Source organism: Hyla sarda (assembly GCF_029499605.1).
Source record: "Hyla sarda isolate aHylSar1 chromosome 2 unlocalized genomic scaffold, aHylSar1.hap1 SUPER_2_unloc_7, whole genome shotgun sequence".
NCBI lineage: Eukaryota > Metazoa > Chordata > Amphibia > Anura > Hylidae > Hyla > Hyla sarda.
Genome location: NW_026607614.1, coordinates 147,398 through 160,284, shown reverse-complemented (window position 1 = coordinate 160,284; position 12,887 = coordinate 147,398). Strand labels below are relative to the sequence as shown.

The 12,887-nt window shown below is 46.1% G+C and overlaps 1 protein-coding gene across 1 annotated transcript in view; it reads right to left on the bottom strand.

Moving 5' to 3' along the window:
- APBB1 (amyloid beta precursor protein binding family B member 1) overlaps positions 1–4,228 on the bottom strand; it is a 35,658-nt gene extending 31,430 nt beyond the window's left edge. Inside the window, exon 1 of the mRNA XM_056551319.1 lies at positions 4,117–4,228. The gene's annotated coding sequence lies outside the window, so the exon portion shown is untranslated. The remainder of the gene's footprint in view (positions 1–4,116) is intronic.
- Between the last annotated feature and the right edge of the window lie 8,659 nt (positions 4,229–12,887).

Here is a 12,887-nt window from a genome sequence, read left to right as displayed (position 1 = left end):
ATAGATGTACAGGAGGTATATACACACACAGTACAGTATATAGATGTACAGGAGGTATATACACACAGTACAGTATATAGATGTACAGGAGGTATATATACACACAGTACAGTATATAGATGTACAGGAGGTATATACACACACAGTACAGTATATAGATGTACAGGAGGTATATACACACACAGTACAGTATATAGATGTACAGGAGGTATATATACACACAGTACAGTATATAGATGTACAGGAGGTATATACACACACAGTACAGTATATAGATGTACAGGAGGTATATACACACAGTACAGTATATAGATGTACAGGAGGTATATATACACAGTACAGTATATAGATGTACAGGAGGTATATACACACACAGTACAGTATATAGATGTACAGGAGGTATATACACACACACAGTACAGTATATAGATGTACAGGAGGTATATACACACACAGTACAGTATATAGATGTACAGGAGGTATATACACACAGTACAGTATATAGATGTACAGGAGGTATATACACACACAGTACAGTATATAGATGTACAATAGGTATATATCCACAGTACAGTATATAGATGTACAGGAGGTATATACACACACAGTACAGTATATAGATGTACAGGAGGTATATACACACACACAGTACAGTATATAGATGTACAGGAGGTATATACACACACACAGTACAGTATATAGATGTACAGGAGGTATATACACACACAGTACAGTATATAGATGTACAGGAGGTATATATACACACAGTACAGTATATAGATGTACAGGAGGTATATATACACACAGTACAGTATATAGATGTACAGGAGGTATATACACCCAGTACAGTATATAGATGTACAGGAGGTATATACACACACAGTACAGTATATAGACGTACAATAGGTATATACACACACACAGTACAGTATATAGATGTACAATAGGTATATACACACAGTACAGTATATAGACGTACAATAGGTATATACACACAGTACAGTATATAGACGTACAATAGGTATATACACACAGTACAGTATATAGACGTACAGGAGGTATATACACACAGTACAGTATATAGATGTACGGGAGGTATATATACACACAGTACAGTATATAGATGTACAATAGGTATATACACACAGTACAGTATATAGATGTACAGGAGGTATATACACACAGTACAGTATATAGATGTACGGGAGGTATATATACACACAGTACAGTATATAGATGTACAATAGGTATATACACACAGTACAGTATATAGATGTACAGGAGGTATATACACACACAGTACAGTATATAGATGTACAGGAGGTATATACACACACAGTACAGTATATAGATGTACAGGAGGTATATATACACACAGTACAGTATATAGATGTACAATAGGTATATACACACAGTACAGTATATAGATGTACGGGAGGTATATATACACACAGTACAGTATATAGATGTACAATAGGTATATACACACAGTACAGTATATAGATGTACGGGAGGTATATATACACACACAGTACAGTATATAGATGTACAGGAGGTATATATACACACAGTACAGTATATAGATGTACAGGAGGTATATACACACACAGTACAGTATATAGATGTACAGGAGGTATATATACACACAGTACAGTATATAGATGTACAGGAGGTATATACACACACAGTACAGTATATAGATGTACAGGAGGTATATCCACACACAGTACAGTATATAGATGTACAGGAGGTATATACACACACAGTACAGTATATAGATGTACAGGAGGTATATACACACACAGTACAGTATATAGATGTACAGGAGGTATATACACACACAGTACAGTATATAGATGTACAGGAGGTATATACACACACAGTACAGTATATAGATGTACAGGAGGTATATACACACACACAGTACAGTATATAGATGTACAGGAGGTATATACACACAGTACAGTATATAGATGTACAGGAGGTATATACACACACAGTACAGTATATAGATGTACAGGAGGTATATATACACACAGTACAGTATATAGATGTACAGGAGGTATATACACCCAGTACAGTATATAGATGTACAGGAGGTATATACACACACAGTACAGTATATAGACGTACAATAGGTATATACACACACACAGTACAGTATATAGATGTACAATAGGTATATACACACAGTACAGTATATAGACGTACAATAGGTATATACACACAGTACAGTATATAGACGTACAATAGGTATATACACACAGTACAGTATATAGACGTACAGGAGGTATATACACACAGTACAGTATATAGATGTACGGGAGGTATATATACACACAGTACAGTATATAGATGTACAATAGGTATATACACACAGTACAGTATATAGATGTACAGGAGGTATATACACACAGTACAGTATATAGATGTACGGGAGGTATATATACACACAGTACAGTATATAGATGTACAATAGGTATATACACACAGTACAGTATATAGATGTACAGGAGGTATATACACACACAGTACAGTATATAGATGTACAGGAGGTATATACACACACAGTACAGTATATAGATGTACAGGAGGTATATATACACACAGTACAGTATATAGATGTACAATAGGTATATACACACAGTACAGTATATAGATGTACGGGAGGTATATATACACACAGTACAGTATATAGATGTACAATAGGTATATACACACAGTACAGTGTATAGATGTACGGGAGGTATATATACACACACAGTACAGTATATAGATGTACAGGAGGTATATATACACACAGTACAGTATATAGATGTACAGGAGGTATATACACACACAGTACAGTATATAGATGTACAGGAGGTATATATACACACAGTACAGTATATAGATGTACAGGAGGTATATCCACACACAGTACAGTATATAGATGTACAGGAGGTATATCCACACACAGTACAGTATATAGATGTACAGGAGGTATATACACACACAGTACAGTATATAGATGTACAGGAGGTATATACACACACAGTACAGTATATAGATGTACAGGAGGTATATACACACACAGTACAGTATATAGATGTACAGGAGGTATATACACACACAGTACAGTATATAGATGTACGGGAGGTATATATACACACAGTACAGTATATAGATGTACAATAGGTATATACACACAGTACAGTATATAGATGTACAGGAGGTATATACACACACAGTACAGTATATAGATGTACAGGAGGTATATACACACACAGTACAGTATATAGATGTACAGGAGGTATATATACACACAGTACAGTATATAGATGTACAGGAGGTATATACACACACAGTACAGTATATAGATGTACAGGAGGTATATACAAACACAGTACAGTATATAGATGTACAGGAGGTATATATCCACACAGTACAGTATATAGATGTACAGGAGGTATATACACACACAGTACAGTATATAGATGTACAGGAGGTATATATACACACACAGTACAGTATATAGATGTACAGGAGGTATATATACACACACAGTACAGTATATAGATGTACAGGAGGTATATATACACACACAGTACAGTATATAGATGTACAGGAGGTATATACACACACAGTACAGTATATAGATGTACAGGAGGTATATACACACACAGTACAGTATATAGATGTACAGGAGGTATATACACACACAGTACAGTATATAGATGTACAGGAGGTATATACACACAGTACAGTATATAGATGTACGGGAGGTATATATACACACAGTACAGTATATAGATGTACAGGAGGTATATACACACACAGTACAGTATATAGATGTACAGGAGGTATATATACACACAGTACAGTATATAGATGTACAGGAGGTATATATACACACAGTACAGTATATAGATGTACAGGAGGTATATATACACACAGTACAGTATATAGATGTACAGGAGGTATATATACACAGTACAGTATATAGATGTACAGGAGGTATATACACACAGTACAGTATATAGATGTACAGGAGGTATATATATATACACACAGTACAGTATATAGATTTACAGCTCAGGGTTGTATACACACAGTGCGGATAATTTCGTCTCTCACCTCAGCACTTCCGCTTGTCCCGGTCCCGTTATGTCTACGGTCGCCGCCCTGATGGTCTCCGCCGCACTTCCGGTCGTTGATGACGCACTTCCTGTTATCGGGGCGCGGCCGCCATGTTGGGGAGGGCAGTGCGGATGTTCTGTGTATACGAGCGGTGATACAGGGGATGGCAGTGTATACAGCTGTTATATAGTATTCGTATATATTAATATATTTGGCATTGTTATATGGCTCACCCGACTGGGGGAGTAGTCAGTCTTCTTGGCTCACCCGACTGGAGGAGTAGTCAGTCCCCTTGGCTCACCCGACTGGGGGAGTAGTCAGTCTTCTTGGCTCACCCGACTGGAGGAGGAGTCAGTCCCCTTGGCCCACCCGACTGGGGGAGTAGTCAGTCTTCTTGGCTCACCCGACTGGGGGAGTAGTCAGTCCCCTTGGCTCACCCGACTGGGGGAGTAGTCAGTCCCCTTGGCTCACCCGACTGGGGGAGTAGTCAGTCCCCTTGGTTCACCCGACTGGGGGAGTAGTCAGTCTTCTTGGCTCACCCGACTGGAGGAGTAGTCAGTCCCCTTGGCTCACCCGACTGGGGGAGTAGTCAGTCCCCTTGGCTCACCCGACTGGGGGAGTAGTCAGTCCCCTTGGCTCACCCGACTGGGGGAGTAGTCAGTCCCCTTGGCTCACCCGACTGGGGGAGTAGTCAGTCTTCTTGGCTCACCCGACTGGAGGAGTAGTCAGTCCCCTTGGCTCACCCGACTGGGGGAGTAGTCAGTCCCCTTGGCTCACCCGACTGGGGGAGTAGTCAGTCTTCTTGGCTCACCCGACTGGGGGAGTAGTCAGTCTTCTTGGCTCACCCGACTGGGGGAGTAGTCAGTCCCCTTGGCTCACCCGACTGGGGGAGTAGTCAGTCTTCTTGGCTCACCCGACTGGGGGAGTAGTCAGTCCCCTTGGCTCACCCGACTGGGGGAGTAGTCAGTCCCCTTGGCTCACCCGACTGGGGGAGTAGTCAGTCCCCTTGGCTCACCCGACTGGGGGAGTAGTCAGTCCCCTTGGCTCACCCGACTGGGGGAGTAGTCAGTCCCCTTGGCTCACCCGACTGGGGGAGTAGTCAGTCCCCTTGGCTCACCCGACTGGGGGAGTAGTCAGTCCCCTTGGCTCACCCGACTGGGGGAGTAGTCAGTCCCCTTGGCTCACCCGACTGGGGGAGTAGTCAGTCCCCTTGGCTCACCCGACTGGGGGAGTAGTCAGTCTTCTTGGCTCACCCGACTGGGGGAGTAGTCAGTCCCCTTGGCTCACCCGACTGGGGGAGTAGTCAGTCTTCTTGGCTCACCCGACTGGGGGAGTAGTCAGTCCCCTTGGCTCACCCGACTGGGGGAGTAGTCAGTCCCCTTTGCTCACCCGACTGGGGGAGTAGTCAGTCTTCTTGGCTCACCCGACTGGGGGAGTAGTCAGTCCCCTTGGCTCACCCGACTGGGGGAGTAGTCAGTCCCCTTGGCTCACCCGACTGGGGGAGTAGTCAGTCTTCTTGGCTCACCCGACTGGGGGAGTAGTCAGTCCCCTTGGCTCACCCGACTGGGGGAGTAGTCAGTCTTCTTGGCTCACCCGACTGGGGGAGTAGTCAGTCCCCTTGGCTCACCCGACTGGGGGAGTAGTCAGTCTTCTTGGCTCACCCGACTGGGGGAGTAGTCAGTCCCCTTGGCTCACCCGACTGGGGGAGTAGTCAGTCCCCTTGGCTCACCCGACTGGAGGAGGAGTCAGTCCCCTTGGCTCACCCGACTGGGGGAGTAGTCAGTCTTCTTGGCTCACCCGACTGGGGTAATAGTCAGTCCCCTTGGCTCACCCGACTGGGGGAGTAGTCAGTCCCCTTGGCTCACCCGACTGGGGGAGTAGTCAGTCCCCTTGGCTCACCCGACTGGGGGAGGAGTCAGTCCCCTTGGCTCACCCGACTGGGGGGAGGAGTCAGTCCCCTTGGCTCACCCGGCTGGAGGAGGAGTCAGTCCGCTTGGCTCACCCGACTGGAGGAGGAGTCGCTTCAGGTTGCTCCTGGACTGATGTAGGGGGACAGACAGGGCAATCTGTCACAAAGACCGGGATCGCCGAACAGTGTGTTGTCTGCCTGGCGCACGAGTTCGGCACATCGCGGATCGGGTTGACAGGTTGTTGGGCGGGGCTGGAGAGGACCCAGCAGTCATGGTACATATTGGCACCAATGACAAAGTAAGAGGTAGGTGGAGTGTCCTTAAAAATGATTTCAGGGACTTAGGCCGCAAGCTTAAGGCAAGGACCTCCAAGGTAGTAATTTCTGAAATATTCCCAGTACCACGAGCCGCACCAGAGAGGCAGCGGGAGATCAGGGACCTGTACCACGAGCCGCACCAGAGAGGCAGCAGGAGATCAGGGACCTGTGCCACGAGCCGCACCAGAGGGGCAGCGGGAGATCAGGGACCTGTACCACGAGCCGCACCAGAGAGGCAGCGGGAGATCAGGGACCTGTACCACGAGCCGCACCAGAGAGGCAGCGGGAGATCAGGGACCTGTACCACGAGCGGCACCAGAGAGGCAGCGGGAGATCAGGGAGGTAAACAAGTGGCTCAGAAGCTGGTGTAGGAAGGAAGGGTTTGGGTTCATGGAGAACTGGGCTGACTTCGCTGTCGGTTACCGGCTCTACCGTAGGGACGGGCTGCACCTCAATGGGGAGGGGGCAGCTTTGCTTGGGGAGAAGATGGCTAGAAGGGTGGAGGAGTGTTTAAACTAGGGACTTGGGGGGAGGGAACCTACAGCAAAGAGGGGGAAGATAGTGTAGATAGAGAGGTGGGAATTATAAATGTACCTGGGGGTGGAGCGGAGGGAGGGGTTAGAATAGTTAATAGGAATAGGCTTCATAGGAAAATAAAAATTACACCCTTGAATCCAATTAACCCCAATAACATAAAGGATGGAAATGTAAAGTGTATGTTCACAAATGCCAGAAGCCTAGCAAATAAAATGGGGGAGCTTGAGGCCTTGATACTGGAGCAACATATTGATATAGTTGGGGTCACTGAGACATAGCTGGTGATATAGTTGGGGTCACTGAGACATGGCTGGTGATATAGTTGGGGTCACTGAGACATGGCTGGTGATATAGTTGGGGTCACTGAGACATGGCTGGTGATATAGTTGGGGTCACTGAGACATGGCTGGTGATATAGTTGGGGTCACTGAGACATGGCTGGTGATATAGTTGGGGTCACTGAGACATGGCTGGTGATATAGTTGGGGTCACTGAGACATGGCTGGTGATATAGTTGGGGTCACTGAGACATGGCTGGTGATATAGTTGGGGTCACTGAGACATGGCTGGTGATATAGTTGGGGTCACTGAGACATGGCTGGTGATATAGTTGGGGTCACTGAGACATGGCTGGTGATATAGTTGGGGTCACTGAGACATGGCTGGTGATATAGTTGGGGTCACTGAGACATGGCTGGTGATATAGTTGGGATCACTGAGACATGGCTGGTGATATAGTTGGGGTCACTGAGACATGGCTGGTGATATAGTTGGGGTCACTGAGACATGGCTGGTGATACAGTTGGGATCACTGAGACATGGCTGGTGATATAGTTGGGGTCACTGAGACATGGCTGGTGATATAGTTGGGGTCACTGAGACATGGCTGGTGATATAGTTGGGGTCACTGAGACATGGCTGGTGATATAGTTGGGGTCACTGAGACATGGCTAGTGATATAGTTGGGGTCACTGAGACATGGCTGGTGATATAGTTGGGGTCACTGAGACATGGCTAGTGATATAGTTGGGGTCACTGAGACACGGCTGGTGATATAGTTGGGGTCACTGAGACACGGCTGGTGATATAGTTGGGGTCACTGAGACACGGCTGGTGATATAGTTGGGGTCACTGAGACACGGCTGGTGATATAGTTGGGGTCACTGAGACATGGCTGGTGATATAGTTGGGGTCAATGAGACATGGCTGGTGATATAGTTGGGGTCACTGAGACATGGCTGGTGATATAGTTGGGGTCACTGAGACATGGCTGGTGATATAGTTGGGGTCACTGAGACATGGCTGGTGATATAGTTGGGGTCACTGAGACATGGCTGGTGATATAGTTGGGGTCACTGAGACATGGCTAGTGATATAGTTGGGGTCACTGAGACATGGCTAGTGATATAGTTGGGGTCACTGAGACATGGCTAGTGATATAGTTGGGGTCACTGAGACATGGCTGGTGATATAGTTGGGGTCACTGAGACATGGCTAGTGATATAGTTGGGGTCACTGAGACATGGCTGGGGATATAGTTGGGGTCACTGAGACATGGCTAGTGATATAGTTGGGGTCACTGAGACATGGCTGGGGATATAGTTGGGGTCACTGAGACATGGCTGGTGATATAGTTGGGGTCACTGAGACATGGCTGGACTCCTCACATGACTGGGCTGTTAATCTGCAGGGGTTTACATTGTTCCCCAAGGATAGAATGAACAGAAAAGGTGGTGGAGTCTGTCTGTATGTAAGAAGTGGTATGAAAGTCAGTGTGAACGATGCCATAGTGTGTGATGATTCTGAGGAGGTGGAATCACTGTGGGTAGAATTACAAAAGGAGGGAAATACTGAAAAAATAATATTTGGTGTAATCTACAGACCCCCTAATATCACTGAAGAGATAGAAGGTCGGCTGTATAAACAAATAGAGAGGCCGCCCGGGCAGGTACAGTGGTAATAATGGGAGATAATAACTATCCAGATATAGATTGGGGTCCGGGGTTGGCTAAAACTACAAAGGGGCGACAATTCCTAAATTTATTGCAGGATAATTTTATGGGCCAGTTTGTGGAGGACCCAACAAGAAGTGATGCCTTGTGGGATCTGATCATTTCCAACAACGCAGAGCTGGTTGGTAATGTAACTGTGCGGGAAAACCTTGGGAATAGCGACCACAATATAGTTACTTTTCACTTAAAATGTAGAAAACAAAGACAGACGGGGAAGGCAAAAACATATAACTTTAAAAAGGCAAATTTCCCTGGGCTGAGATCTGCACTACAGGACATAGACTGGGGGGAGGGGTTCTCAAATACTGATACAGAAGGTAAATGGGACATCTTTATATCAACTCTAAATAACTATACATCTAAATATATACCAAAGGGGAACAAATATAAACCATTAAAACTAAATCCTACATGGCTGACACATGATGTTAAAAGAGCAATAAACAACAAAAAAATAGCCTTCAAAAAATTCTAATCTGATGGGTCAGCAATAACATTTAAACAGTACAAAGAGCTTAATAAAATCTGTAAAAATGTAATAAAAACAGCAAAAATTCAAAATGAGAGACAGGTGGCCGAAGAAAGCAAAACTAATCCTAAATATTTTTTTAGATATATAAATGAAAAAAAACCAAGGACAGAGCATGTAGGACCCCTTAATAATGATAATGGGGAGGTTGTCACGGGCGATCAAGAGAAGGCGGAGCTACTGAATGGGTTCTTTAGTTCTGTATACACTATAGAAGAAGGAGCTGACATTGGTCAGGTCAGTGCTGGTAACACATCATGTACAGGTCAGTGCTGGTAACACATCATGTACAGGTCAGTGCTGGTAACACATCATGTACAGGTCAGTGCTGGTAACACACCATGTACAGGTCAGTGCTGGTAACACATCATGTACAGGTCAGTGCTGGTAACACATCATGTACAGGTCAGTGCTGGTAACACATCATGTACAGGTCAGTGCTGGTAACACATCATGTACAGGTCAGTGCTGGTAACACATCATGTACAGGTCAGTGCTGGTAACACATCATGTACAGGTCAGTGCTGGTAACACATCATGTAATGTACTGAACTGGCTTAATGTAGAGATGGTACAAGGTAAGTTAAGTAAAGTAAATGTAAGCAAATCCCCAGGACCGGATGGACTACACCCAAGAGTTCTTAGAGAGGTAAGTTCAGTAATATCTGTACCCCTGTTCATGATATTTAGAGATTCTCTGGTGTCTGGTATTGTGCCAAGGGACTGGCGCAAGGCGAATGTGGTGCCAATCTTCAAAAAGGGCTCTAGGTCTTCCCCAGGAAACTATAGACCGGTAAGTTAAACGTGCATTGTGGGTAAATTGTTTGAAGGACTTATAAGGGATTACATACAGGAATACATAGGGGATAATAGTATTATAAGTGATAGCCAGCAGGGGTTTACTAAGGATAGAAGGTGTCACCAATCTAATCTGCTTTTATGAAGAGGTGAGTAGGAGCCTTGACAGAGGAATGGCTGTGGATATAGAGGGGGGGGCTGTGTATATAGAGGGGGGCTGTGTATATAGAGGGGGGCTCTGTATATAGGGGGGGCTGTGTATATAGAGGGGGGGCTGTGTATATAGAGGGGGGGCTGTGTATATAGAGGGGGGGCTGTGTATATAGAGGGGGGCTCTGTATATAGAGGGGGGGCTGTGTATATAGAGGGGGGCTGTGTATATAGAGGGGGGCTGTGTATATAGAGGGGGGGGCTGTGTATATAGAGGGGGCTGTGTATATAGAGGGGGGCTGTGTATATAGAGGGGGACTGTGTATATAGAGGGGGGGCTGTGTATATAGAGGGGGGCTGTGTATATAGAGGGGGTGTGTATAGAGAGGGGGGCTGTGTATATAGAGGGGGCTGTGTATATAGAGGGAGGGCTGTGTATATAGAGGGGGGGCTGTGTATATAGAGGGGGGCTGTGTATATAGAGGGGGGGCTGTGTATATAGAGGGGGGCTGTGTATATAGAGGGGGGGCTGTGTATATAGAGGGGGGGCTGTGTATATAGAGGGGGGGCTGTGTATATAGAGGGGGGGCTGTGTATATAGAGGGGGGGCTGTGTATATAGAGGGGGGCTGTGTATATAGAGGGGGGGCTGTGTATATAGAGGGGGGCTGTGTATATAGAGGGAGGGCTGTGTATATAGAGGGGGGCTGTGTATATAGAGGGGGGGCTGTGTATATAGAGGGGGGCTGTGTATATAGAGGGGGGCTGTGTATATAGAGGGGGGCTGTGTATATAGAGGGGGGCTGTGTATATAGAGGGGGGCTGTGTATATAGAGGGGGGCTCTGTATATAGAGGAATGGCTGTGTATATAGTGTTTCTGGATTTCCCTAAAGCATTTGATACTGTCCCTCACAGACGTCTGACAGGTAAGTTAAGGTCTTTGGGTTTGGAATCTTTAGTTGTAACTGGATTGAACACTGATCATGGATCGTACCCAGAGAGTGGGGGTCAATGATTCGTACTCTGATTGGTCCCCGGTAATTAGTGGTGACCCCAAGGTTCAGTACTGGGACCGCTGTTGTTTAATTTATTTATCAATGATATAGAGGATGGTAATAACAGCTCTGTATATAGAGGGGGGGCTGTGTATATAGAGGGGGGGCTGTGTATATAGAGGGGGGGGGCTGTGTATATAGAGGGGGGGGCTGTGTATATAGAGGGGGGGCTGTGTATATAGAGGGGGGGGGCTGTGTATATAGAGGGGGGGGCTGTGTATATAGAGGGGGGCTGTGTATATAGAGGGGGGCTGTGTATATAGAGGGGGGGCTGTGTATATAGAGGGGGGCTGTGTATATAGAGGGGGCTGTGTATATAGAGGGGGGCTGTGTATATAGAGGGGGACTGTGTATATAGAGGGGGGCTGTGTATATAGAGGGGGGGCTGTGTATATAGAGGGGGGCTGTGTATATAGAGGGGGGGCTGTGTATATAGAGGGGGGCTGTGTATATAGAGGGGGCTGTGTATATAGAGGGGGGCTGTGTATATAGAGGGGGGCTGTGTATATAGAGGGGGGGCTGTGTATATAGAGGGGGGGCTGTGTATATAGAGGGGGGCTGTGTATATAGAGGGGGGGCTGTGTATATACAGAGGATGGTATTAACAGCTCTGTTTCTATCTTTGCAGATGACACCAAGCTTTGTAGCACGGTACAGTCTATAGAGGATGTGTATATAGAGTGGGGGCTGTGTATATAGAGGGGGGGCTGTGTATATAGAGGGGGGGCTGTGTATATAGAGGGGGGCTGTGTATATAGAGGGGGGCTGTGTATATAGAGGGGGGGCTGTGTATATAGAGGGGGGCTGTGTATATAGAGGGGGGCTGTGTATATAGAGTGGGGGCTGTGTATATAGAGGGGGGCTGTGTATATAGAGGGGGGCTGTGTATATAGAGGGGGGGCTGTGTATATAGAGGGGGGGCTGTGTATATAGAGGGGGGCTGTGTATATAGAGGGGGGCTGTGTATATAGAGGGGGGGCTGTGTATATAGAGGGGGGGCTGTGTATATAGAGGGGGGGGGCTGTGTATATAGAGGGGGGGCTGTGTATATATAGAGGATGTGCATAAGTTACAAGATGACTTGGATAGACTAAGTGTCTCGGCCTCCACTTGGCAAATGAGGTTCAATGTGGATAAATGTAAAGTTCTGCATCTGGGTACTAATAACCTGCAGCATCGTATGTCTTAGGGGGGCTGTGTATATAGAGGGGGGCTGTGTATATAGAGGGGGGGCTGTGTATATAGAGGGGGGCTGTGTATATAGAGGGGGGGCTGTGTATATAGAGGGGGGGCTGTGTATATAGAGGGGGGCTGTGTATATAGAGGGGGGGCTGTGTATATAGAGGGGGGCTGTGTATATAGAGGGGGGGCTGTGTATACTAATAACCTGCAGCATCGTATGTCTTAGGGGGGCTGTGTATATAGAGGGGGGCTGTGTATATAGAGGGGGGGCTGTGTAT